Source organism: Lissotriton helveticus, chromosome 11 (genome assembly GCF_964261635.1).
Source record: "Lissotriton helveticus chromosome 11, aLisHel1.1, whole genome shotgun sequence".
Classification (NCBI taxonomy): Eukaryota; Metazoa; Chordata; class Amphibia; order Caudata; family Salamandridae; genus Lissotriton; species Lissotriton helveticus.
In genome coordinates, this window is record NC_136072.1 from 1,182,915,615 (window position 1) to 1,182,943,319 (window position 27,705).

General features: G+C 47.2%; 1 protein-coding gene across 1 annotated transcript in view; it reads right to left on the reverse strand.

The window, feature by feature from the left end:
• ADGRD1 (adhesion G protein-coupled receptor D1) overlaps positions 1-21,535 on the reverse strand; it is a 1,126,805-nt gene extending 1,105,270 nt beyond the window's left edge. Inside the window, exons 1-2 of the mRNA XM_078666340.1 lie at positions 20,768-21,535; positions 20,633-20,669 (exon numbers count right to left, since the gene is read on the reverse strand). The gene's annotated coding sequence lies outside the window, so the exon portion shown is untranslated. The remainder of the gene's footprint in view (positions 1-20,632; positions 20,670-20,767) is intronic.
• Positions 21,536-27,705: the final 6,170 nt, after the last annotated feature.

Consider the following 27,705-nt stretch of genomic DNA (forward strand, 5'->3'; position numbering starts at 1 on the left):
CTATGTGTGCATGAATGTTTGGCTGGCCGGAGATGGGCAGCCAAACATTAATGCGCACGTAGGGAGTAATAAACGCGCCTCCCTTCCCCTGCTCTTTCAGCAGAGAAGCCCCGCCCCGCAGGCTGCCCCACCCGCAATAGGAAAACATAAATGGATAATAACGTTGAGTTATTATGATTTTATTTTTTCTTACACTGCTGAAAAGCAATGGGGCGACACTCCTCTGCAATAGCAGAGGAGCCATTACTGATCAGGGGTTGTAAGCTGCATATAAGTGCAATTACAATCACAACTGTAAGGACATCTGACCATTAGAAGCACAGGGCACCCAAGAAAAAGTAAATATCACAACACCATGCAGGACTGCCGAAGACAGGCCTGGGACATGCAAGTCCTCCTTAACACTACCAACTGTAAGAACATCTGGCCATTGGAACTGCAGGCACCCAAGAACAAGAAAATGCCACAACACCAAGCAGGACTGCAAAAGCAGAGCCATACTACCTCTCGTCAACACTACCAACTCTGAGGACATCTGACCATTAGAACTGGAGGGCACCCGAGAACAAGGAAATACCACAGCATGAAGCAGGGCCACCAAAGACACGGCCAACACAATGTAGCCATCGCCCGGAGTCACCCACGGTGAGAACAGCTGAGTGACGGAACAACAGGCGCTAAGAACCTAACCAACCAAATGTGCCCACAGAATCAACACTTTTAAGCACTAGACACAAAGCTACTTATAAAAATTATATCTGTAGAGGGTGTAGCTCATTTTTCCTATTGTGCTTCTAGTTTGCGGATTGTTGGACCTGGCCCTCTCTGCAGGGTCACCCTCAAACTTTTTGCCTTCAGTCCTCCTGTTTTTTTAACCCTTTTTAGTTGGCTTTTAGGACTTTGTGCACTTAACCAGTGCTAAAGTGCTTTTGGCACAAAGTGTAATTGGCACATTTATTTTACTTCCCAAGTAAAGTGGTACTTTGTGTACCCAGGGCCTGTAAATTAAATGCTACTAGTGGGCCTGCAGCATTCATTGTGCCACTCACTAAAGTAGCCTTTTCAAACATGTCTCAGACCTCCTCCTGCAGCCTGTGTGTGCAGTTTTAAACTGCTATTTCCACCTGGCAAAATAAACTATTAGCAGGCCCAAACCTTCTTTGTTAATACATACATCATCCCCAGAGATGACTCTAAACAGTCTATAAGGTAGGGTGTAGTATATTTAAAAAGTTGGATATGTACTATCAAGTTTTACATGTCCTGGTAGTGAAAAACTCCTAAATTCATTTGTCACTACTGTAAGCCCTATACCTCCCATTGGATACCTTCAGATTACCTTATTATATTTAATACGTGATAACTTTTGATTGGGAGCAGGTAGGAATGCTTGTATATAATCAGATGAACTGTAATTGAAAACCCTCTTTAACTTACTTGAAGTCAGATTTTAAGTAACCCTGGGCGTAGTGTGCGGAGTGGGGCTCCGCGGAGCTACGCGAAGTGGGCACACAACTACGCCCACCCGCGCACTCCGCGTAGCCCCACTCCGCGCCGCCCGCCTCCCTCCCGCCCTCCCTAAATACATCAATAAAAGTATAAAAAGCTATTAAAAACACTTACCTTGTCTGCCGTGTCCCCGGGGCTCCCTCTCGCCGTCCCGCGATTCGCGCCGCCACTGACCCGGATACTAATGCGCATGCGCGGGCGGCCGCGCATGCGCATTCCTCATGAGAAATGCGCATGCGCGGCCGCATGCGCATTAGGACCCGAAATGGCGTCGAGAATCGCGGGACGGCGAGAGGGAGCCCCGGGGACGCGGCAGACAAGGTAAGTGTTTTAAATAGCTTTTCATACATTTATTGCTGTATTTAGGGAGGGCGGGAGGGAGGCGGGTGGCGGCCGGCTACGCTCCGTCTGCGGAGCGCGCGTAGTGCCGCCTGGCTACGCCCGCTACGCAAAATGCGTAGGAGACGGCACTCCGTGCACTCCGTGCACGGAGCGTAGCTGGCCGCCCACCCTTAATTTTAAGCCACAATTCTGAAAATTCCACTGATAAAAAGTTGGCATTTTCTTGTCCTAACCATTTGATGCCTACTGCCTGGGTCCTCTGTCACATGACTTGGTGTAGTTGTCAGTTGGCCTTTGTGTATTGCTCCCAGACAGTATCTAAAAGGGAACTGGGTGTTGGCAGGATGGGCCTTCCTGACAAGATGGGTGGGGCAGAACTTTCACCTACTACACTTGCACTTCAAAAAGGGCTGCCTCCCGCCCTCAGAAAGAACTTCAACTAGTCTTTTGTCACCCCAGACACCCTGGGACCAGGTTCAGGGAGGAAAGAAATTCCAGAACCATCTGTGAGTGGAACACACCAGAAGTTTCTTCCACATCATTGCTGGCCCCAGGTATAAAAATAGGACCCACTCCTGGTACACTCCTGTATATGTGGATACTACAGACGGAGGACTGCCCTGCTGCCAGATGACTACCCTGCCGTTTGAGGCCTGTCCTGCTCTCGGAGAATGAAGACTGAACCAGGTACCCTCATCCCAGGCCGAGTGACTCCAAGGGTGAGGTGGCTGATCTCCTGTTCTGAGCTACAGGGACACAAGCTTCAGAGGAGGCCTTGCAATGGCCCTGATGCACCTGCGCTTGTAACTAGACCCGATTAAGCTTCTGCTAGAGTGAGCCACTGATCTCCAAGAGGTGTCTAACCAGGTACTGGACCCTTGGCTGGCATTGGAGAGGAATCCTCCTGGCCTAACTGAAGGTACCATGAAATCCAGCATGAAGCGGCATTAAGCCTCCAAAGTCTTGCCACGTAGTTGCAAGCTTCATTGCAACGGATACCGAGAAACGCAAAGCACTATGAAGCCTTGCCGCATGTCTTCGTCTGAACCGATACTAAGCTACACAGAGCATTGCGAAGCCGCACACCTTCAAGCTTCATCGGATCCAGCGCTGAGCGACTCAAAGCCCCGTAAACCCTTGCCACACAGCTTCACCAGAACCGATGCCAGACGACGTGAAGCCTCGCCAAACAGCGCTGCACGGACTGCGCACCAACGACATAAGGTACAATCCCCAGCTGGCCAAACTTGGTCCAATGCTCACCTGCCACTCCATCGCGGTCGGCCTGAACTCGTGACTTCATCCTGATCCAGCACAACCAGATACTCTCAGTTGGCGGTTTGTGCCTTTTGGCGCTACTTTCATCAAATCTTAAAAATTCACAGTCTCCAAGTCTACTGATTGGATTTTTGGCATATTGGTTTGAATTTGTTCTATTCTAATTGTTTTTTTCTTTTTCTTGTTTTATGTTTTCCCTTTATTGCTCTTTGAAGTGCTGCAAAAATACTTCACACGTTGCCTATAGGTTAAGCCTGACTGCTTTTGAGCCAAGCTACCCGTGGGTGAATTAAGCACAGGTTAATCTAGTGACTTTTGTGGCTCATCTAACAAGAATTGTGGTTGTTGCTAGAGAAGGGTTTCACCCCCTCAACTAATAACCCAACATCTCACACTGATGATTGAGTAACTCATGAAAACGCTGCAGCAACAAGGCATGAAATGGAAAACACCAACTAGAAAACATAACACGCAAAGAGGCAGGATTGAAAAAAGACTAGTAGAAAATACGTACAATAAAGATCAACATACAGCGAGCCTACATGGAAAAGTGCCTAAAGTAGAAAAGCACACATAGAAAACAGCAATAAACAATACAGACAAGACGGAGACACAACATAGCTACCTGGAAACAAACATAGCCAAAACCAATAGGTCTGCCCTGCATTTTGATTCCCCATTAAAACATTGGCAAAAAGCCTACTGAAGTGAGAGAAAAACAGAAAGTACTTTTGGAATGTAAAAAGAACCATCAAGCATTGCAAGAATCAATAAAAGTTAGGCTGAGACACCAAACAACAAACAGCGTGGGGTGAGAGAGAGACACTTCTTTGAGATAAGCCAAACGCCGCTCAATGTTTACTTTACAGAATTAGTAACAATTGGCGGTGCTGACAAGTGAAACCTAAAAAGGCCCACAGTAGAAAGCGCTGCAGTCTATAGGAACGGGCAGTATATGATTAAAGTATTTGGGAGAATGAGCTTTAGTGGACAGGACTTTGAAAAGAGCGCATTCCTCGGGGGCGCCCATGTAACGCCGCATTTCAGGAACAGCAGACTGTGTGAAACTAATAAAACTCTGATTTATGGGGTGGTGTAATTGGGTTTTTCGATGGAATGTGGGGTTTAGGGATGAACATGAAACTGGAGTTTCATGTGGCTGGACTGGGCACTGAGGAATGCTACATCTATTGTCGCCTGGTTCTTAAAACGTCATAAGTCTGCAACTGCAGTTCACTGGGTCACATTTACTACATTAAGGCGCAGCGCCGCGAAGCGAAGGCACAGCGCCGCGAAGCGAGGGCGCAGCGCCGCGAAGCGAGGGCGCAGCGCCGCGAAGCGAAGCTGCAGCGCCACGAAGCAAGGACGCAGCGCCACGAAGCAAGGGCGCAGCGCCACGAAGCAAGGGCGCAGCGCCGCGAAGCGAAGGTGCAGCGCCGCGAAGCGAGGGCGCAGCGCCGCGAAGCGAAAGCACAGCACCGCGAAGCGAAAGCACAGCGAAGCGAAGGCGCAGCGCTGCTGGCGCTACAGAACGAAAACAGCGCAGAGCCATGTTTACCACAGACTGCCCTCCGTGCTGGACAGACCCCACCCGGCTACTCACCCGCGCACACACCTGTCACAGGTGCATACATGACGTCTAGCAAAGGTTTCCAAGCGGTTGCAATGAGTGAAATGTATAGATAGATAAATACAATTCTCCTACTTAATGCCTCCCACAAAGATGCGTTGTGTTTGACACAAAGCGAGGTCCTTGCTAGCATACAAGGGCGCCCTGAGAATCATTAGGGACCCGGGGTGCATAAGTGAGGGAACAAATAAGGGTCCCTGCTCCAATAACCTTCAAAAATGATAAATGAAGCCGAGTAAATGTAAATTGATACTTGTATAGCGCACTACTCACCCGCAAGGGTCTCAAGGCGCTTGTACGAATACCGCTGTGGAACCCATCCTGGCATTCCCTGTGAGGTGTCCACTCCTGGGCACCCCCAAGGTGGAGGCCAGGCATCCTTAGCGTTGTGGGGGCCGTTGTGGAGATTAAGCAAGCTATTGCCCAGAATTGCAGAGTGGGACTCCATGATTGGAATAGGCACCGAGGCGAGAATTATCAGGTCCGTGGAATTTTTTGAGCCCAAGACCCGCCGAGGCGGGGAATTGAACCCTGGTCTCGGGCTAGACCTCTGCATCAGGGTCTGCCGCTCTGACCATTGAGCCACACTTCTCCGAGTGGCAATTTGAATATACAGTAGAAACGAGCAAGAGAGCAGGTGCTGGAGAAAAACATGCTCTGTGCTGTCTTAAGTATGATACACACGTATGATGAAGGCTGTCTGTGAGCCTATCATACAAAGAACAGCACGGTCCGTTACATTCTAGTACACAATGCTTTGGGTTGTGTACAAGCTGGAGTGACCAGAGGAACCATAACTGATTGAATGAGCCGTTCGCACTTGCCCTGTACCCTCCATGTGCACTTACATGTGCACGGATTAATCTTTGAGACAAGCACATGCTACAGGCAGGATCAACCAGGTATCACCTCTGATCGCTCAGACTCGCACACGGACCCATAATGTATTAAAACTAACTGGCTGTGTTGTTGTTTGTTATATGATACGCACACTGATTGCGTTCATCACGTGTGTTTCACACTAAAGAGAGCACCGAGGATGTGTGTGACTGGCACCATTTTTATTGTATCTCAGTGGTTTCCAAACTGCTTTTTAGAAGAATAAACTTCGGCGACCCACTTTCTTTTAATGGACATGATGTAGAGGACATTTTAATATACCTAAAACATTATGTGGCAGCGCACTGTCATTTACAGACAGCAGATTTTCCATCGAAATGGCCGCTAAATTTGCACAGACTGACAGTTTTACTGCTAAGACTATATATCACTCAAATAATAATGTGTGGAAATCGAGATTCTGTGAATATTTGTAATTGGTGCTCCCATCACCAAGTGTCTTAATTGTTTTGATCCTAATAAAATCTCTGTTTCCAGTACACTTTCGAATTACGAAAATAGTGCTTTCTTTTTACTTTCCTAACTGCTGGATGCGCACAGTTCATTTACAGGTATTCACATGTTGTTGTGCATTGAAGAAAGCAACATCCTACACTCTCACACAATTCACTTTAAAAACTCTTCTCACTTTGCACTCAGAAAGAAAAGTGAACACCAATCCCATGTTAAAAGAATAAGCAGCCTGACCTTTGACCTTGTCTTTGAATCACAGTCAAATGTGACAGTTAAACACATAATTTACAGCCATCTATAACATATGCTTGGATTTTCCTGAACCACAAAAAATCAGATTGGGACCCCCCAGTGGGCAAAACCCCCAGTTTGGGAAATTGTGTGGCAGCACAGGGGAGAGCTCAGGAACACCTCATATTGTTGTAAACATGACACATCCCTGTGCTTTGAAAGTAACGCAGCACTGCGCAGCCAAATGGCTTGCGGCACTGCTCTGCGTTACTTTCTTGTAAATAAGGCACACTATGCTTAGACTAACTTTAAAACGTTTCCCACCTTGCATGTGTGTTGTACAGCGCAGCACACGTGCAATGCTGGAAAAGAAAGGAGAAATAAAACATTTCTCTGTGATAGCGCCTGGTTGAAGTGGGAGCTATTTTTTTTACGGAGAACCCTACTTCTTTTAGTAAATAGGGTTTTGCGTCAGAAACCTTGGGTGGTTGCATTGTTAACGCCCATGTACCACCCATGGTATGGCCCCTTGGCGCTAAGTAGCGCAAAGCAGCGCTATGGCTTCTTTCAAGTGTTTCCAGCGCAAAAACAAGCTTTGGGCTGGAAAGTGAAACAGATAAAAAAAGTTGCGTCGGTTTGTGTCACTTTTGTGACGCAAAACGGCGCTGAATCTTAGTAAATACACCCCTCACTGGTCCTGTGCTATATGTGCCTTGAAACGATTTCGCTCGCTTTGTGAGCTATGGGAAAGGAAAGTTGTGTTTGCTCGGTCTGTTTCAAGTGCTTTATGATGGGCTGGTGAACCCTGCACAGCCCTTTCGTCTCCAGCACGCCCACCCCGGGTGGACCCCGCGCTTCCAGTCCACCCGGGTGGGTGATAAATGATGCGATGGGTAGGGAGACGGGTCGAAGGTCACCAGGACAGGAGGGGGCACACACACCTCGATGATGCCTTCGAGAGGCTGGTCCTGTCTGGACAGAGCGGGGCCCCAGAGTGCCACCCTCAGGCTTGTGCATTGAAGGCCGGTAGGTCTGGGGCAGAGTCAGTCTTATGCCAAATGCCAGTCGGGCTGGGGAGGAGTCCGCTGCACACAGGCCGCCCCCCACCGGCCTTTCAGAGCCTGCAGCCTCCCAGGGACCATCTCCAGCCGCTGGTGGAGAGGCCAGTCCGCCTCGGGCCCTGGACCTCTCTCCAGAGGGCGCCTTGATGTGGCAGCGCTATTTATAACCCGCCAGCAGGCCCGTTTTAGAATAAAACTACAGGGCACGAGAGAGTGTGGTCAGGAGCTATCCTTCCGTAACCACGCTGAGGTCTGTGGTGCGTGGGTCTGTGCCAAGGGCAGGCTGGACGGGCAGGTCTGTGCCGCAGACGGAAGGCGCTGCCTGGTGATAGGGAGGGCGCTTGATAAAAATAATGTGTGTATCGCAAGATTTCAAGGCCTTTCTACCTGTCGCCAGGGCCCTGCTTATAGAGAAACCACCAAACTATCCTTTTCAATCAAAATTAACAGACTAACATGTTCACTTCTCAAATTTCATATTGAACTATACTAATATACTGCCCAAATAACTGAATACCATATCCACTACTCAAATTACTTCATATTTATACTATACTCATTTTCAACACTAACCCTTTATGGGTTCCGGAGTGGCATGCTACCTGCAAGAAAAGCGCTTCAACACCCATCACGGGTAACAAGTGCTACATGAATGTAAATCTTTCTTCCCCTTTCATCCCTCCGCTATACTTCTCACTCCAAGTAACTGACTAATATCCACCACTGAAATTACTTTCATATTTCACCATATTAATTCACCAGTAATCCTTTGTAGGCTTCCGGAATAGCGTGCATCAACAAGCGCTATATAAATACAAACCTTTGTCCTCTATCCTTCTGCTATCCTTCCAAATCCAAATAACTGACTAACCCATCCACCACTTAAAATGTACTTGAATGTTTCACTATACTAATTCAACACTAATCCTCTGTGGGTCCCGAAAAAGCGCTTTGACGCCTCGTCAGGGGTAAAAGTAAATTTTGCCATGTTCTGTGTCCCTACGCCTCATCCATCATATGTTATGTGTGCATGACCAATATGCATATGTTATTCCCCATGTCTAATTCAAGACGCAATTACAGTTGTGTCCACCTCTAGTATGCCAGTTTCCAGTCCTCGTGAATACTACGAATATCAGGCCTATGTAAAGCTACGTTGCCACGTTCCCCAGTGTGCACGTTATTTCATTATAAAGTTCCCGTTTCCAGGCCTCAACAGGGCCCGGACACTAGATTCAGCTCCTGTCTCCTGAAGCCTCGCTGAGGAGCGATACAGCCCCCACCTATATCCTCGACCTTTCACTCACTTCCTGCCTCGCAGTGCCCGGTGCAGCCTGGCTCTGCCTCTGAGTCTGCCAAGAGTATGTTATGATTCCAGCTATCAGTTTAGTCCTCCTTCTCTGCATTCCTAAGCTACTGAACTGCATCAATAGTTTCCGTCATTGTCTAGCCTTCACGTCTCCATGTTAGAGAAATACTGTATTTACTGGTCATTTAATATTCTTCATCACGCACTACATGTAGAATAATGCATGGTCCAGTCTTAGAGTCAAGTTAGCTTTTCCCCTCATGACTTCTAGTTTATATCAACATGTTCCCTAAACATCAGATACTAGATAGGGTTTAGGTACATGTCGCTCCGACCCTCCAGACTTTAGTCTCTGCTCCTAGCACAGAGTTCATAGCCCCCAGCTTCTCCTAGTAATACGTCATTGCCAGTTTACGCGCACCACCAGGTTAGAGGTCCCGGCTCTTTAGGTAGCCCCCTCCTATGTTTCCGCCCCATTCATGACATATTCTGTTACGTTTGCACCACATGTCTATGTATACGCCCAGTTACACCTACTTTTACTGTTATCTTTCGCGACTGCTACGCGTCACGCCTTCTGCTACGCCTACTGCAATGTAATGCTATGTGTTTGCGCTATGTATATATGCCCGTGTATTGTTATTAAAAGTCAGCGCGCTCATCCCAGACCCAGCCCCGGCAGCTGCCGGGCCACTCTAGCCCTGCCATTCTGTTCCTATGCAGGTTGTCCTGATCCTGTCCTTATGCTGTAATACACCTGCAGAAACTCCTACTACCTCGAATCTTGACTCTTATTTATTGAGCTATCTGTTATGATATATGCCTAGTCAAAAATAGGGTATTATTTATTTATTTACCACATAATGGCGCCCGAACAGGGACTTGCCCTTTCCCCACGCGTCGGTGAAGCCACGCCGACCCCCTGACCCTCTGCAGTCGTGACGGAACCATACTGGCCAAGTGCAGATATTTCTGCTTCAAGTATCCCTCAGGCCCACGGAGGAGACGGAGGAGGCGGTCCAGCATCCAAACGAGACGGTGGAGGAACGCGGCGAGTCCCGACCAGAGCCCAAGCCGAGAGTCCAAGGTCCGAGGTATCCGGAGGCCCACCCGTAACTGAAGTCCGAAGTCCGAAGTTCGTCGTCATCAGTCCAGTCCAGTCCGAGGCTTTCCGTTCCGTGCTGCCCGGTGAGTACCATTGCTGGGGTAGTATCTAGACAGGACCAATCTAAATTGACTCCTGGTCCGTGGGTTGGTGGTACCCAGACTCACAAACGAAGTGTTCACCTAGGTGGATACGGGTCTTGATGCGTCCCTTTATGGGACCGGTATGTTCCGTACTGTTACAGCAGTGCATCCAGTAACTCTAGTCTGTTCCGTTCTCGAGAAAATTCTTGTATTTCTGTTCTCAGTATTCCAGGTAATATTCTGTTCGAACTGTTATGTTATGATATTGTTTAATGTATTTTCAATGTCGTGGTATGCCTGAATTGTTTTCCCAATTGTTATTGTTCTTTGTGTATTGTATTGTGTTCCGATTCAAGTTTACAATGCCGCTCTTTTCCAAGTTACGTCAGTTAAAAACTAGAAAGGGTTTATTAGAAGAAGCAGTTCCTGTTCCGCCGAGGGACAGTCCAGGTCATTTTATGTATCAGAAACATGGCATAAGTGCCATATTGTATCTAGATTTATGGGTAGAGTATACCAAACAGTTAGAAGAAAAGTATAGATGGCCTGTATCGGGTACATGGGATGCCGAATGTATCATGCGAGTAGAAGAAGCATTATGGAAAAAGAAAGCCAGACAGTCACAGAAAGATGCCATCGAGTTATGGCGTAAAGAAGCGCATAGAAGAACCGAAAAGGAAGTCAGAAAGTCAGAGTTAAGTAGAGAATCCCAAGAACGAGCCCAAGAAAGAGAATTAATCGAGATAGGTGAACAAGTCAAAGCCGAACAGTCAGACAGACAGAGGCATGCCCTTATTAAGGGTATGTATCCTCTTCTTGCCGAGGGCTTGCCAAAAGCGACCCCAGAGGCATCCAGTAATTTCCCGCCACCATTAGTTCCGACCAAGCTACGTCACAAACAGACCGCAGCTGATATTTTTATTTCGTCCTATTTGGACGACACAGTCCCAGAATATGCAAATCCTGTTCGCGCTCCGCCAGTCCCTGTAAATCAGGCACTTCCCGCTCTTCCAGACACCGGAGTACCTGCTACGGTACCCCCGGTCCAGCTAGCATTTCAACTTCCCGCTCCGCCACGAAGAATGTCCGTCGATGATTCTAGTTTAGGGGCCGCAGGAGGAGGTCCTCCTCAAACCCCGCCGCCACACAAGCGTTTAACGTTAGCCGAATTACATGCACAAGCGTCACAGCGTACGCCTAGACATCAGACTGTAGCAGAAATAAGAAAAACCCTTGCCGAATGTGTCTATGATCCAGTCCCAGGCGAGGATAATATGGTTTTATATTCGTTCCGCGTAAGAAAGGTGGCCGAGTATCTAGTCACCTTACCGAATATGAAAGAAGATCTAGACAGAATATATCGTTTCATCCGTACAGGGGATGATCCAGAAAGTATTCACAAAGCCATGTCTCAAAGGAAAGCCGAGATCCAGCTCATGATATTAAAGTTTCTGATTAATTGTCTAATAAGAGAACAAGATTACCCGTCTAAAGATTCTGCCGAAATGAGAATCCTGACAAGGTGGAGTGATAATATAGCCGAGGGTAAGCACAAGACCGTCGGTGCCATGGAAAGTATGTACAAGAAAATCCGTAAAGAAATAATAAAGATACACGAACAGCGTAAAGCAGCACAAGTAAGCGAGAAAGAAAGTACCTCTGATCCTGAAGAGGAAGACGACGAGAATCCCGCCAGAATAGCGTATGTAGGAAAACCTAGATTTCCAGATCGCCATTTACGTCTAGAACACAAGTCTATTTTCCATCATTTAGTACCAGAACAAGGTTCCCTAGAACAAGTATTCCAAGCTACCGATCACATTCTGAAATCACGAATCGGTTACAGTGAATTAAGTACTATGCATGAACAAGAACTAGTCCGATCAGCAGTCCGATGGATTACTGATTCTACCACTTTTCCAGACGAAATAGTGGCACAAATGTTCCTGAAACTGCCCCCAGCCGAACAACGACTGGTGGGTATGTATATGATCCAGCACCTCATTACTCTGTATGAGGGTCAGCACTCTGATCCAGGTCCGTTACATGATGTCCTGAACGAGTTACTCCAGTACAAATGGAGAGGTCTAGGTACCGATTTAATTAGTGTCATTCTAGAACAGCGTCACAAATATAGAACGTTCTTGAACCCGCATTTTGTTCATGTCTCACCCCCAGAAAGTAAACCGTTTTACATAGACAGACAGAATCCGTTACGAGAAGTCCACCCAGTCAAAGGAACGGGTGGCGAAATGCAACGAGTGTTTGTATACACTCCGATTACAAAGATGGAACTTCTCGAGATGAAGAAATTAATTCCTTGTCATGACAAAGATCCAGCAGGGTTCCATAGAGAATTAAAAGACATGCTCCGTATGGGAGAATACACTTACCCAGATATCATTAAAATGTTAAAGGTTCTGCTACCCGCAGGGGTGTATGAAAAGCTAAAGGAAAAAGAATGGGAGGTGGGAGAGAAAAAGATAGATTGGGCAGTTCTAGAAGCTGAAGACAAGGCACGAGTACCAGGTACCGGTCTTGGAGATAAATGTAAAGAGTTACCAGAATTATTAATACAAGTTTTACCCAGATTATTGACAACGAGAAAAGAAGACTGGGATGCAATCTCAGCCTGTAAACAGAAACAAGATGAAGATATTAGTGATTTTTATTCTAGGTTTGAAAAATGTTTCAGTATTAACAGTGGCCTCAAGACAAGTAGTGAGTCATACCCTCACCTTTTCGTTACTAAATTAGTCGAGAATTCAAGTCCACAAATTAAAAATCGAGTTTTGAAAGTCGAAAGCACCTGGCAAGCAAATACTCCGTCCCAGATGCTCCAGATGCTTCAATACCACCAGAATAGAATCAGGGAAGAGCAAGAACACGAGAGAAAACGTATGAAAGACACGAAAATGAAAGTGCTAGTTGCACAATCTGTTCCTCAAGACAGTCAGAAGAGGGGTCCGAATCAAGCCAGTCATCCTGCAGCTCCCGTTAAAGGGAATTGCAATTATTGTAAACAGCCAGGTCATTTTATAAATGAGTGTGCAGTTCTGAAACACAACATAGCTACTGGTAAGACTAAAGAAAGACCACGTCCGCCTAGACAAGAACAAGTTTCACAGATTCCTCAGCCACAGAATGCACAACAGACAGTTACAGCACCGCAGCCTATTGCTGCAACACAGCACGTTACATCACAGATGTACCAGTATGCACAGTCTGAGTATCCAGAGTACCAGCCATATTCATGAAACAGCCTAGAGAGGGAGGTAGGCTTGCCTCTCATCGAGATACCTGTAGATCAAGAAGGTCCCTATGTTCACAGTCAAGTATTAGGGAAAGACAGAAAGTTTCTGATTGATACAGGGGCAAGTAGGACCACAATTAGTCATGCCGAAGTTCCAGGGGCTCCGCTCTCAGGCTCAAGAAATGTTTCCCTTGGATTTTCAGGAAAACCTATCGTTAACGAGATATCTAAGCCAGTCACTCTAGAAGTAGGTCCATTGTCCCGCACTACTGATCTGTTACTTACTAAGTCATGTCCAGAAAATCTGTTAGGCATTAAGACACTGAAAGAATTAGGTGCAGTCATTTGCTGTTCCCCAGAGGGAATACGATTGTTCCTACGTGACTTTAAGGGTCACTATGTATTACGAGATTTTGATTCAAGACTGTCTAATGTTCCGCAGCATTTATGGGCGCAAGGTCCAACTGATGTAGGTTATATGCAAATCACACCCCATCGTGTGACTCTCAAACCAGGTGTAGTGTTACCACGAATCAGACAGTATAGATTGCCACCTGAGGCTGTAGCAGCCTTATCCAAAATTATAGACAAGCTCATGGCACAAGGAGTAGTTGTAGAAACTGACTCCAATGTATGTAATTCTCCGATCATTCCAGTCATGAAACGTACTGATCCAAATGCACCCCCAGTATATCGATTAGTGATTGATTTACGAGAACTTAACAAATGTATTATTCCGCAGTACCCAGTTGTCCCAGATATTTCCTCCCTGTTAACTGCTATTGATCCCGAAGCCATGTTCTTCACTGTCATAGACCTCAAGAATGCATTTTTTAGCGTTCCCATTCATCCAGACAGCCAGTTTCTTTTCGGATTTTGTTTAAATGGAAGGAGCTATATGTTCACACGCGCTCCTCAAGGTTTCACAGAAAGCCCTAGTATTTACAGTCAAGCACTTAAGAGACAACTAGATAACATTTACATGCCAACTGACACTGCCCTGCTCCAGTATGTCGATGATCTACTGATCACAGCCCGTTCTGAACGTGATTGCGAGCGAGCGTCACTGACGGTTCTGTATTTCCTAGCCGAGATGGGGCACAAGGTGTCCCCTTCGAAGCTTCAATTCTGTGTCCAGCAAGTGGTATACTTAGGACACTTGCTGTCCAAGAGGGGTAGGCAGTTGACACCAGACCGTATCCAGTTAATAGCGAGTCTTCCCCAGCCCAGAACCCAGAAGGAGGTGCGTGCCTTTATCGGCCTTACTTCTTATTGCAGACAATGGATTCCCCAGTATGCATTTCTAGCCAAGCCACTGATACAGTTAACGACACAGGAGGCAGCCGTATCGACTGTCCTCCCTTGGACATCTGAACATACACTTAGTTTCAATGAGTTAAAGACAGCTTTATGCCAAGCTCCAGTTCTAGCTACACCGAACTACAGTAAGCCTTTTACACTTTTCGTCGCAGAACGTGAAGGTACAGCATTATCTGTTCTCACACAAGATCAAGCAGGTCAATACAAGCCCTGTGCTTATTTTTCGAGCACATTAGATCCAGTCGCCCAGGCGTTGCCTGCATGCCTCAAGTCAGTCGCAGCCACAGCACTAGCTATCAGACAAAGTGATTCCATAGTTTTAGGACACTCCCTGACAGTACAAGTTCCACACTCCGTAGAAGTTCTTTTAAACCGAACACAAACTCAGCACTTGACAATTGCACGTTTAACAGGTTATGAATTGACACTGTTTCAGCCACACATAGAAATTAGACGCTGCAACGTCCTGAATCCTGCTACACTGTTACCATCAGTTAATTCAAATCCTGACACACATGACTGCGTGGAAGTAGTTAACATTACGACAAAGCCAAGACAAGACCTGACAGATATTCCATTACCAGATCCCGACCTGACACTTTATGTGGATGGTTCATGTATGAGAACTAGTACAGGAGAACTAGTCGCCGCATATGCAGTGACTACTGACACTGAAGTTATTGAAACACACCGCATTGACCCTCTGTCCGCTCAAGCAGCAGAGCTAGTTGCTCTGACACAAGCCTGCATACACGCCAAGAACCTGAAAGTTAATGTTTACACAGATTCACGTTACGCATTCGGAGTTGTACACGACTTCGGAGTGCTCTGGCAAGAGAGAGGTTTCATGACTTCTCATGGAACCAAGATTCAGCATGGTTTCCTTATCCAAGCTCTGTTAGATGCAATACATTTACCGACATCTATCGCTATCATGAAGTGCAAAGCACATACGAAAGTCACTGACATTATTTCTCAAGGTAACGATCTAGCAGATCGCACAGCCAAGCTTACAGCACAGACTCCAGACAGTCCAGTTAACATGACACATACTCCAGATCCGACTACATGTATGACAATTAAGGACCCTACACAGGATGTCATAGATATCCAGTTACATGCTACTCCCGATGAAATCAAGAAATGGTCCGAACAAGGAGGGGTCCAGACAGATCAAGGATGGTTAACAAAGGGTAGAGCCACATGGTTTCTCCCCGACTCTATGGTTCAAGTCATTGTTAATACCGCACATAGTCCAGCACATTTAGGAGAAAAAGCTATGTTAGACAGTATTCAGAACATTTGGTTCAACAAGCATTTACGAGCTGCAGCCAAGCAGAAAGTCCGTACCTGTATGATATGTTGTCAGTTTAATCCAGGTAAAAGTGTCCCGGTGGAGCAAGGTGGTTTCCAGCCTCCTGACCACCCTTTTGAAGTCCTCCAGATGGATTATATTCAGATGGAGCGATGTCGAGGTTTCAAGTATGTCCTTGTAGTTGTATGCGCTTTGTCCAGATGGACAGAAGCATATCCAGTCCCAGATTACACAGCCGCGACCACTGCCAAGCAGTTGGTTCGTGAATTTTTCCCTCGATACGGACTCCCTAGAGTCGTATATTCTGATAACGGTCAGCCATTCTCATCTGAGTTGATGAAGCACGTTTCCCTTTTGTTAGGGTACCAGTGGAAGTTCCATTGTGTACGCCATCCCGAAGCAGCCGGTCTAGTCGAGAGACATAATCAAACTCTGAAAATCCGTATCGCCAAAGTTTGTAAAGAAAAGGGTGTGGACTGGCTAGTAGCTCTGCCAGTCGCTTTATTTTATATGCGCATGGTCGCACATTCCAGATCAGGTCTGTCCCCGTATGAGGTCGTTTTCGGCCGCCCCCCTAACATGTGGGGTACTCCTAGACCCCGAAGTATTACCGATGTTTCATGTAATATGCTGACAGATTACCTAGCTTCCTTGATGTCTGCCCTCAACTCATGTCGTTCACAGGTTGCCGCCGCATTTCCAGACAATACCGAGGTGGCACCGCATGAAATCGTTCCAGGTTCGCTGGTGATGATCCGAAACTTTGACAGATCAAGTCCGCTGGAACCTCGTTGGAAGGAGCCCCGTCAGGTCCTCCTCACCACCCGTACAGCCGTGAAGTTGGAAGGCCGGAAAGGATGGATACATCTTTCTCATGTAAAACTTTTCAATGGATTAAAACCCGTTTCTAAAAACATTTCCAAGGATTCCCAGGATTTTAAGGACTGCCGAAATATTGTTCCTAAGGACTGTCCCGCAAAAGACATTGCTACAACCCCTCCCTTGTTAGAGAAAACTCCGCAGCAGGAGTATAAGTTAAAACTACGGTCTAGTAAAGTAAGTCAGTCAGTTTGATTGTATAAGTCCTCCCCTAGGTGAAACGGTTAGGCTGTTTCTGACATGTATAAGATAGACCCCCATAGTGAGAGAGTCAGTCAAAGCTCAATTCAATGTATCATTTTTCTAAGCTTCATATTATTCATCAGCATTATGATTTCTTGCATCAGCTATGCATTTTTCCTGTATTTTCCAGTTCCTCATGTAAATAAGTCTGCTAATGTTACAGTAGAGCACACGTTTAGTGATCTGCCTCCTCACGAATATGCTTACCGCCTCGCTATGCGTAACAATTCATTTATCCGTATGTTACATTACTCACACCAGACCAGCAATGCCACTAATTGTTGGGTGTGTGGTCGACTCCCCCCTTTCCAGACACCGAAGGGAGTTCTGCCACTTTTTCCTTATCCTTTTTCACATAATGGTTCGTGTGGAGCATGGTCCACGTTAACGTCCTCCTCAACAGATATGTCTTTTCTTAACAGTACATGTTTCCCAGACAAGCAAGGTTTCCCCCACAGAACAGGTTTAGATCTAGAAAATGAAGTGTATAATTTAGGTAATTATTCGTCGAATTTCATGGTCCTGAATGTCCAGTCTGATACTACTCCAGACTCACCTGCTATTTCAGTACTACCAGTCAAAGGCGAATTGTGTGTCCGTAGTCATGGTTCTGTACACGTAGGACATAGTGATTGTACTACTATTATCCAGTATAGTGACAGTGGGAAATCTAATTTTAAAGCTTCACGTCATTCTTATTTTGTTTGTGGTCAAACTGCATATGTTCATCTGCCCCTCGATTGGGAGGGAACCTGTTACATTGCCTTCCTACTGCCACCTGTTTTTCTAGCCCCACCTGACTATCATAGAAACACACATCTAGTACATACTAGACACAAGAGAAACCTCCCGATTGTCGATTATACTGAAACTGCCGCAGAGCAATTCATTGATATAGATAAAGGTGTGTTCCCTTATTTAGGTACAGTTGTAAACAGTAAGCTAATCCGTAGGTTAACAAGAACCCTTGAAGCAGTAGTAGATGAGACTGCCTCCGCTCTAGGTAACTTAACCGAAGAGCAATCCTTTATGAGAATTGTTGTGCTCCAGAATCGTCTCGTCCTTGACGTCATATTGGCCGATAGGGGCGGGGCCTGTAGAGTTCTCGGATCTAGTTGCTGCATTTTCATTCCTAATAACGCGCCGTCCGTTTATTCAGCTATAATCAGACTTCATAAAATTGCCCATCTGTTACACCAAAATCCAGGCACCTGGACATGGTCCGGTTGGTTCTGGAATATAATTTCCGCATGGGGATGGAAAGTCCTGTCCTTTCTAGGTATTGCAGTAGCGATCATATTAAGCTGCTGCCTCTGTATACAATGTGGCCCTGCGATTTGCGGCATTTGTGCTACCTCTTGTATTCCTAGTCCCAAGCCCCGTTCTAAATCCCGTTCCAAGACAATTCGAGATGAACAAATGGTACTGTATGAAATGATAGATGGTATCATGAATATTGATGTTTCCTGATGGAAACGTAGTGACAAGGAGGGAATGTGGAAAAGTAAATTTTGCCATGTTCTGTGTCCCTACGCCTCATCCATCATATGTTATGTGTGCATGACCAATATGCATATGTTATTCCCCATGTCTAATTCAAGACGCAATTACAGTTGTGTCCACCTCTAGTATGCCAGTTTCCAGTCCTCGTGAATACTACGAATATCAGGCCTATGTAAAGCTACGTTGCCACGTTCCCCAGTGTGCACGTTATTTCATTATAAAGTTCCCGTTTCCAGGCCTCAACAGGGCCCGGACACTAGATTCAGCTCCTGTCTCCTGAACCCTCTCCGAGGAGCGATACAGCCCCCACCTGTATCCTCGACCTTTCACTCACTTCCTGCCTCGCAGTGCCCGGTGCAGCCTGGCTCTGCCTCTGAGTCTGCCAAGAGTATGTTATGATTCCAGCTATCAGTTTAGTCCTCCTTCTCTGCATTCCTAAGCTACTGAACTGCATCAATAGTTTCCGTCATTGTCTAGCCTTCACGTCTCCATGTTAGAGAAATACTGTATTTACTGGTCATTTAATATTCTTCATCACGCACTACATGTAGAATAATGCATGGTCCAGTCTTAGAGTCAAGTTAGCTTTTCCCCTCATGACTTCTAGTTTATATCAACATGTTCCCTAAACATCAGATACTAGATAGGGTTTAGGTACATGTCGCTCCGACCCTCCAGACTTTAGTCTCTGCTCCTAGCACAGAGTTCATAGCCCCCAGCTTCTCCTAGTAATACGTCATTGCCAGTTTACGCGCACCACCAGGTTAGAGGTCCCGGCTCTTTAGGTAGCCCCCTCCTATGTTTCCGCCCCATTCATGACATATTCTGTTACGTTTGCACCACATGTCTATGTATACGCCCAGTTACACCTACTTTTACTGTTATCTTTCGCGACTGCTACGCGTCACGCCTTCTGCTACGCCTACTGCAATGTAATGCTATGTGTTTGCGCTATGTATATATGCCCGTGTATTGTTATTAAAAGTCAGCGCGCTCATCCCAGACCCAGCCCCGGCAGCTGCCGGGCCACTCTAGCCCTGCCATTCTGTTCCTATGCAGGTTGTCCTGATCCTGTCCTTATGCTGTAATAAACCTGCAGAAACTCCTACTACCTCGAATCTTGACTCTTATTTATTGAGCTATCTGTTATGATATATGCCTAGTCAAAAATAGGGTATTATTTATTTATTTACCACAGGTAGTAAGCGCTATATAAATGCAATTACAAAACAATACAATACAAAGACCACAGTGGTCTGGGCATAAAGTTATAAAGAGAAGAGAAGGGGAACTCCGGTTCAAGCCACATAAATGTGCAATATTTGATGAGGCGCAGCTCAAGCCGCAAGAAGAAGGGGGCCTTTTTATTGTAGCCGGAGCATCTCAAGCACGCAGAGAGCAGGGGTCAGCAGGGGTCAGGGTGGGACCAAATCACAGACACCAGGATGTGATGAGCTCGAGGCGTGGACAAGCCTAGCTTGGATCGGAATCATATGGCTGATTCCGATTGAAATACAGACCTGCAAAAACGCTGCACTCATTGCCGCTGTATCATGAACGGCGCAGATGTGGGGTTAAGGGCAGCACATCTGTATTTCCTCAGCTTGCAATGTCCCCGAGACGATATTTTTGTAAGCTGATATTTTGACCACAATATAATGATATAAACCCTTGGATCCGACTAGAAAGCAAAGTCAGCATTCGTCTTTTTTGTGCATATTTACAATTCGAGGCACTTGGCAATACAGGGGTCTGCTCACAATCACACAGTTGTGTAGTCAAGCGCCAAAACTTACATCCTGGCAGTCAGCGCTAAACTCACCAAAGGGCTCACGCCGAATACAGAGACATTTTACAACTTTTGTTGGAAACCCTGAACTGAGCTCCCAATGTTTACCAAGAAAAACATTCCCAATCACTACATAATAACAGGAGCAACCAGCGCGGAGACACCACTTGGGGGCGGGGGGCATTCTCGGGGTTCGGCGCCCCTGACATTCAGAAGCGCACCTGTGCAGCACTTACGGCCCCGGCACTTATTCTTTTACAAATTAAGCACTGGCTGGACATGTTTATAGTTGCGTTGAACGGATTTGTATAGCGCTGTGAACTGCGACAGACAGACCCTTCGAGGCGCTTGATGCACTATCAGAGCACACGTGGAAACTGTTAGTGGAACAATGCAGAAGTGACTGGAAGTAAACAGACCCCTCCTCACCTGGGTGGTCGCGGGGCCCGGCGTCGCTCCCCTGCACCTGCGCACAGAAGAGAAAAGGCGTTGAGAATGGAAACACACAGCGCTTGGAAGTCCATGCTGCCAGGGTTTAATAAATAGCGCCTCGAGGTTCGTTACCTGGTACAGCAGCGGGCTGAAGAGGCAGTAGCAGCACTGCAGAAGCAGCAGTCTGTCCATCCTGGAGTCGCCGCTGGCACTTTAGCTGGAAACCAGGGCCACTCTGGGCTTTTCTTGGGATGGCGGTCCCTCCGCGGAGCTCTCCGCCCCCCGCGTAAGATCCGCGTTGGATGCTGCGCTGTTTGCGCCGGTCCGTTCCGCCAGCGCTCCGGGCGGACCGGCCCAGCTCCTGGAACAGGAAGGTCTGCGGAGACCCAAAGGCAGCCGTCAGGCCGCCAATAACTTACATGAAAAGTTAATACAAGTTTGAAAACAAATAAATGCGTGATGATAAATCCAGCGGTTACATTCCAGGCGTCCAGGTGTCCATCCACGGAGACCCCAAAGTTATCCTCCGTTGCTCCAGTGTGGTGTCAGGGGTCGATGAATGATGATACCGTGGCCTTGCTCTCTCCCCCCAGTACTTTCACTGTCCCCCCTTCACTCCTTTCGTTTCTCGGTATTTCCCTTTCGAGGGCCTGTGATAGCCTCAGTTTGCGCCCAGCTGCGGGTCCGACAGAGTGAAATAAACTCCAGTGTGTTAAAGTTGCAGTTTTCCGGGACGCCCTGGGACGCGTCCCCTGGGGTCTCAGCTCGCGTCCTGCAGGGTGGAACGGACTCCAGAGTTTGTTGAAAGTCTGCAGACAGCCGGTGCCCCCCGGGTCCCCTCCGAGGCACCCCTCGCGCGCTCCCCTCTCCCTCCTCACGTGCACCTCCAGCCCGGACCTCTGGTGCACGAAGCCAGCGCTCCCACCCTAAACCCGTCCCCTCCTCCCCACTCCCAGCACAGCCCGCCCCTGGCTGGGTCCTAACACCGCCGCTTGGGAGGAGGCTGCGGCCCGGTACGCGCTGGAGGCAGATCCCGGCGCTCCGCAGACACTTCCTCTTCTCTTGTGCAGTCTGCGCGCCGCACCAGGGCGTGGGGCTTGAACTGCCCCCGGCCCCATAGAACGTGGCTTGTTATGAGTGTTGCCGATAAGTTTATTATATATTTATTTATGCGTTTTTATGTAGCGCGGACTTTACCCGAAGGTGTCAGAGCGCTTCACAATAGGAACAGAACTGATACATGAGAACATTACAAGTGAGCAAAATACAAAAGCAAACTTTACATTAAATGACGCAAAAATGACAATCGTGAGCCAACAAAATACAAGAGGTAGCAAACGGTGCATTACAGGAGGAAAGAGTGACGTGTGCAGGTTACAAAAGCGTACAAAGTAAACATAGAGGTAAAATACTGCAATATATGGAGGACACTCAAGCACAAGAACAAACGTTACCTAGGCACTGGTGGCACTTGTGCAGGTATCGAAAACAGACAAATGTAAGAGGTAGAAAACAGTGTGTTACAAGAGAAAGTGACGGGTGCATGTTACACACGAGTACCAAACACAGGTAGAAGGATAATACTATAAATGGCAGACTCTCAAACCGCAAGAACACACTGGGAGGACACTTCCATAGTCATGTACAGTAGATTTTTCTATAATGGAAGGGCTTCCTTCAGATAATAGAGAGGGCATGGATTACATTTGGAAGTGTCTTTGAAGGAGGAGAACTTTGAGGTCAGTTTTGAAGGCCTGGGAGGAGGCGGTGGTCCGGAGCTGAGGCGGGAGTGAGTTCCAGATTCTCACTGCGTTGCCTGAAAAGGATTGAGCCATCGTTCTTTCCTTCTTGAAAGTGGGAGGTTCAAGATGTAGATTCTCCGCATTGCGTGAAGGTCTTGAGCCTCCAGAGAGTTTCAGTTTATTCGCCAGGTAGCGGGGAGAGGAGGAGTGCAAGGCTTTGTGGGTGATACAAGCAGTCTTGTAGATAGCTCTAGCCTCGGTTGGAAGCCAGCGGAGGGTGGATAACATCGGTGTGATGTGGTCGCTTCTTTTGGCCCCATAAATGAAACGAGCTGCTGAATGGAGAACAGACTTAAGGGGGGACAGGAGGGATTTGGGGAGGCCAGTAAGAAGAGAATTGCAGTAGTCCAGTCTGGCGAGGACCAGCGATTGCACCAGGGTTATAAGGTCCTGCTCCGGGAAGAAGCGACGGATTCCCCAAAGAAGGCGCAGATGGTATCGAGCAGACTTTGCAATGGAATTGATGTGGGGGGTTAGATTGAGTTTTTTGTCGCGAATGACACCCAGGGATTTTGCGCTGTCGGCAATGATGGCCTTAGTGTTCAGTAGATTCAACTGATCCATCCATGATTGCACCGGGGGAGGAGAGATTGAAGAGGAGAAGAGGAGGAGGAATTCAGTTTTGGAGGGGTTCAGAATCAGTTGATGAGTTGACATCCAGTTTTGAATGAAGTCCAGAGTAGAGCTTAGGACGGCGAGATCGTGAGTGGAGGCAACCTTGAGGTAGATTTGAGTGTCGTCTGCATAGAGATGATAGTGGATCCCAGATTTGCTTAGGAGATTTCCCAGTGGTTCTAAATAGAGGTTGAACAATGTGGGTGCAAGAATAGAGCCTTGGGGAACACCTTGACCCACCGCCACAGGAGAAGAGAGACTGTTCGCTATTTTGATCATTTGGGATCTATCAGAAAGGAAAGAAGCAAACCATTTAAGCACAGTGCCCTCCATGCCCATTCTCTGTTGCAGAGTGTTGAGGAGGGTGTTGTGATTGACAGTGTGACGAGAGAGTTGTTTTGCTACACATCTTTCTGTAACCTTCGCAAGAAAGGGTAAGTTAGTGATGGGGCGGATGTTGTTGAGGTCAGACGCATCAGCAGTTGGTTTTTTAAGAAGTGGGGTGACCTGCCCAGTTGTGAAGGAGACAGGAAGGGAGCCTTGATAGAGGGAGAGGTTGACCAGAGTGGTGCAGTAGGAGAGGGAAAGGGTATAAAAGTCAATGGCAATGGCACTGGGGATGGGGTCCAGATGGTGGTTGGAGGGCTTTGTTTCGCGGATGCACTTGAGAAGGGCATCTTCAGAAATGGGGTCAAAGTTTTGCCAAATGGCTAAGGACTTGCACTCCTCTGGAGGGGTAGGATGAGCGACCTGATCCACAAGAGATTTCACTTTTTCGTCGAAGAATATAGCGAAATCCACTGCTCTCTTTGCAGAATCCTCCAGCTTGGAGGCAGGGGGAGAGCAGTCAGGACTCTTGATGAGATCAAATAGTTTTTTGGGTCTATTTTTGGCTGAGTCAAGGAGGGTTCTGAAGTGCGCCGCTTTCCCAAGGAAGATGTGTTTGTGCTACTTGGACCTTGCAGAGCGAAGCATGGACAAGTTATCGGTGGAGGGCACTTGCCTCCATTGTTTCTCCAGGAATCTTAGCTGCTTCCTTTCTTCATAGATTGATTTGTTGAACCAAGGTGCTGAGGGGGTGGGCCTTAACCTTTTGCTTTTGAGTGGAGCGACGTTGTTGATTTCATCTGCAAGAACTGTGAGGCATTGGGAGGTGAGATCGTCAACATCTAGGTTCGGGTCTAGCCTTGGAAGTGATAACAAAGCTGATTCACAGAGGGGACCAACATCAATATTTTTAACATCACGGAACCAGGAGATGGCCCTCTAGGGTTGGCCAAGTGTTATAGCGTGTGATAGTTGAATAGAGAGTTTTGGCAAATTGTAAGTACAGGCTCGGTGGAGCCTGAACAAGCAGTGACACCGAACATTTCATCCGAGGTTTGGGAACAACACTTTGCCAATCTTTATAAGGAAGCACCTAACGACCCCTCGGGGCACATACCTCCAAAGGCATACTCCCCGGAATGTGACCGGCCTGAGCTCACCTTCTCTTTGACTGAGGTAAGAACAGCTATAGTAAACCTCCCTACAGGCAAGGCGGCAGGCCTGGATAAGGTACCGGGAGATTTATACAAACAGGAACCCGAGATATGGGCCCCCTATCTCCAAAAAATCTTTAATGGAATCCTAGGGGGAATGGTTCCTCCCAAAACTTGGCTGGGGGCCGAGTTGGTGCCAATATTTAAGAAGGGCTCACCTCTCTTACCGCTGAATTATAGGCCTATCAGCCTTATAGATGTCTCGCAGAAACTCTTTTCAAGGTTGATCCTGGACCACCTTATAGAATGGGTAGAAGATTCAGAAATCTTGAGTGTTTACCAGGCAGGCTTCCGAAAGAAGGTATCCACCGTCGACCAGATTTTTAGATTAAAGATGCTGTACTGGAAAACGGTCAAAATAAAGGGGGCTCACTGCATACTGTTTTTGTTGACCTCCGTGCGGCCTTCGACTTGGTACCACGGGGGAAACTTTGGAGCGTACTAAGGGATTTAGGTATACCCCCGCCCCTTTTAAACATTCTAATTCGCCTCCACTCACAGAATTTTGCAAGGTTAAGATGTGGGAGGCAAGGGACCCTGTCGGCAAGCTTCCCCGTTGGCAGAGTGGTAAGGCAGGGTTGTGTGTTAGCACCGACCCTGTTTTGCCTCTTTGTAAACGGGGTGATTGACTACCTGAACAGGGTCCCCAATAGGGACGCTCCTAGGTTGGCGGGTCCAGGTATCTCTGCGATCATGTTCGCAGATGATACCTTGCTGCTCGCAAAGACACCAATGGGTATACAGAGAGTCCTGGATGCCTTTGTTGCCTTTGTTGCCTTCTGCCATGAAAGGGGCCTGGAAATAAACAAATCCAAAACAAAGTATATGATCTTCAACCCACCGAGAATGTCTCGCCCTAACCCTATCATAGAAGGTGTCCGGTTGGAGAGAGTCTCAACATTCGAATACCTGGGCCTAACTCTGAACGAGGATATGACCTGGGCACACCACCAGACCAAATCCCAACTAAAGCTTTCCCAAAAAATAGGCGGGATTTTTAAACTCCTTAAACAAACTACCTTTAAACCTGTATCTCCTCCTCTTGAAATTTTTAAGCTGCAGGCACGGGGTGCGGTGATCTACGGGGGCGAGTTATGGGGACACTGCTGCCACCCAGACATTATCACCACTGAAAACAGGTTTATTAGGCAGCTGCTATCTCTACCACCCGGCACGCCCGTTCTCCCCAATAGATTAGATTTGGGACTCAGATCAATAAAGGAGGAACTAGGTCTAAAACCTCTTACCTTCTGGAGACGACTATGGGCGACTCCCGAATTGGCCAGTTATAGGAATGAATTGACTGAACTCCTACAGCTGCCAAACATCTGGAATATCCCATGATTAAAACATATCAGGCAAGAGTTCGATAGATTGGGGTATCCCCAAGCTTGGAGGAACCCTGCAGAAGCATGTAGTGGGCTACCCCGGCGGGAATTGGTGAAAACATATTATCATAAAAATGTGTCTGATTACCAATCGAACCCCAAAATAGGGCCATTAACTATGTCATTCCTTGAGCAAAAGGATAATTACAAATTCGAGCCTGTCTTGGACATAATCAGCCCGGGCGCCCACAGGAAGCTATACCTCCAATGGAGATATGACTCCCTACCGCTCAGAGGTCTAACAGCACGATGGTACCATGACGCTCCTGCAAACTGTCCAGTGTGCGACCCCGAACTAGAGTCGGACGTACACATGGTTTTCTTCTGCCCCTCCTATATGACCCCTTGGAAGAAGTGGATTATTCCCACCTGCAAAAATCTGGGCATTAGGCAGTACCACCAATCATACCGAATATTAAAAACTGACTTGTCGCCTTGTATTGTTTTTGGGGGTCACGAAATTTTTGGCTTCAATGTGGAATATCAGGAGGAAATTTCTGGAATAATGAACTATTTTGAGTGGTGTAAACTGGTAGGGGGTAATGAGTTCCTGTTGTACTAAAGGGATAGCTTAAGGGATACGCCCATCCCATGATGTTGGATAATGTGTGTTACATTTCTTTTTAAATTCCTCATAGCAATTGATGTTTTAACATTCTTAAAGTTGTATTTTACTGTGTTTCTTTTATGACAGTCATATGTCGAAATAAAGATTTAATAATAATAATAGAGAATGGGATGAGGAGCTGGTCAGACCAGTCTACGTGAATAGGGGTAGTGATGGAAAGCATGCCTGCTTTAGAAATAACAAGGTCCAGGATTGAGCCCTTAGAGTGTGTAGATTCTGTGCAGTGTTGGATGAGATCGTTGACAGAGAGGAAGGTGGCCAGGGAGTTTGCGGAGGAGTCTTGCGGTGAGCCCCAGTGGAGATTAAAGTCACCCACGAAGGTCTGATTGTCACTTTGCGAGTACTGGTCACTGATGAAGTCAGTGAGTTCCTCCAAAACCAAGGGCCATTACGAGGCAGGCGGTAAATGACATGGAATCTGAGGGGTGAACGGTGGTGCACTTGTAGCTCAAAAGAAAGGCATTCAAAGGTGTGGAAGGAGCTGATAGGAGAGGCCTTAAGTTGAAGGGAGTTTCTAAAGATGACTCCAACACCTCCTCCCGTGTTGTCAGTTCTGTAATTCCTAAGTATAGAATAGCCTGTGGGTAATAGGAGATCAAACGTAGAATGCGAGGTATCTTTGGACCAGGTCTCTGTGAGGAAGAGCATGTCAATATTGTGGTGGGTGATGGTATCTGAGATTTCAAGTTTGTGTTTTACTGCAGATCTGCAGTTGTGGAGCAGACAGCGCAGCTCTGTCAGGACGGTTTTGGTGACAGGGGCACTTGGGCTCTGAAGGGTGATCGGGATGTTGTGCTTATGTGGGGGTGCTCGGGAGGGTTTAGGTGGTTGCTTGGTTCTGAAAGAGGAGATGGTTGGAATAGTGCAGATAGTAAGATTGCTAGGGTATGCAGGTTGAGGAAGGGCGGCGTTCAAAGGCTTGTGCGAGTTAACAAAGTTTGCAGACTGATTGAGCTTGGCTAAATTGAGATGAGGGGGCAAGGTGCATCTCGTGGGAAGTTGGGAAGGGGAGGGGGTGCACGGAAAGGTGGAAATCTTAGAGCTTAGAAGTGAAATTGCAGCTGTAAGCTGGGAGATGGAGGTGATAAGGGAACCT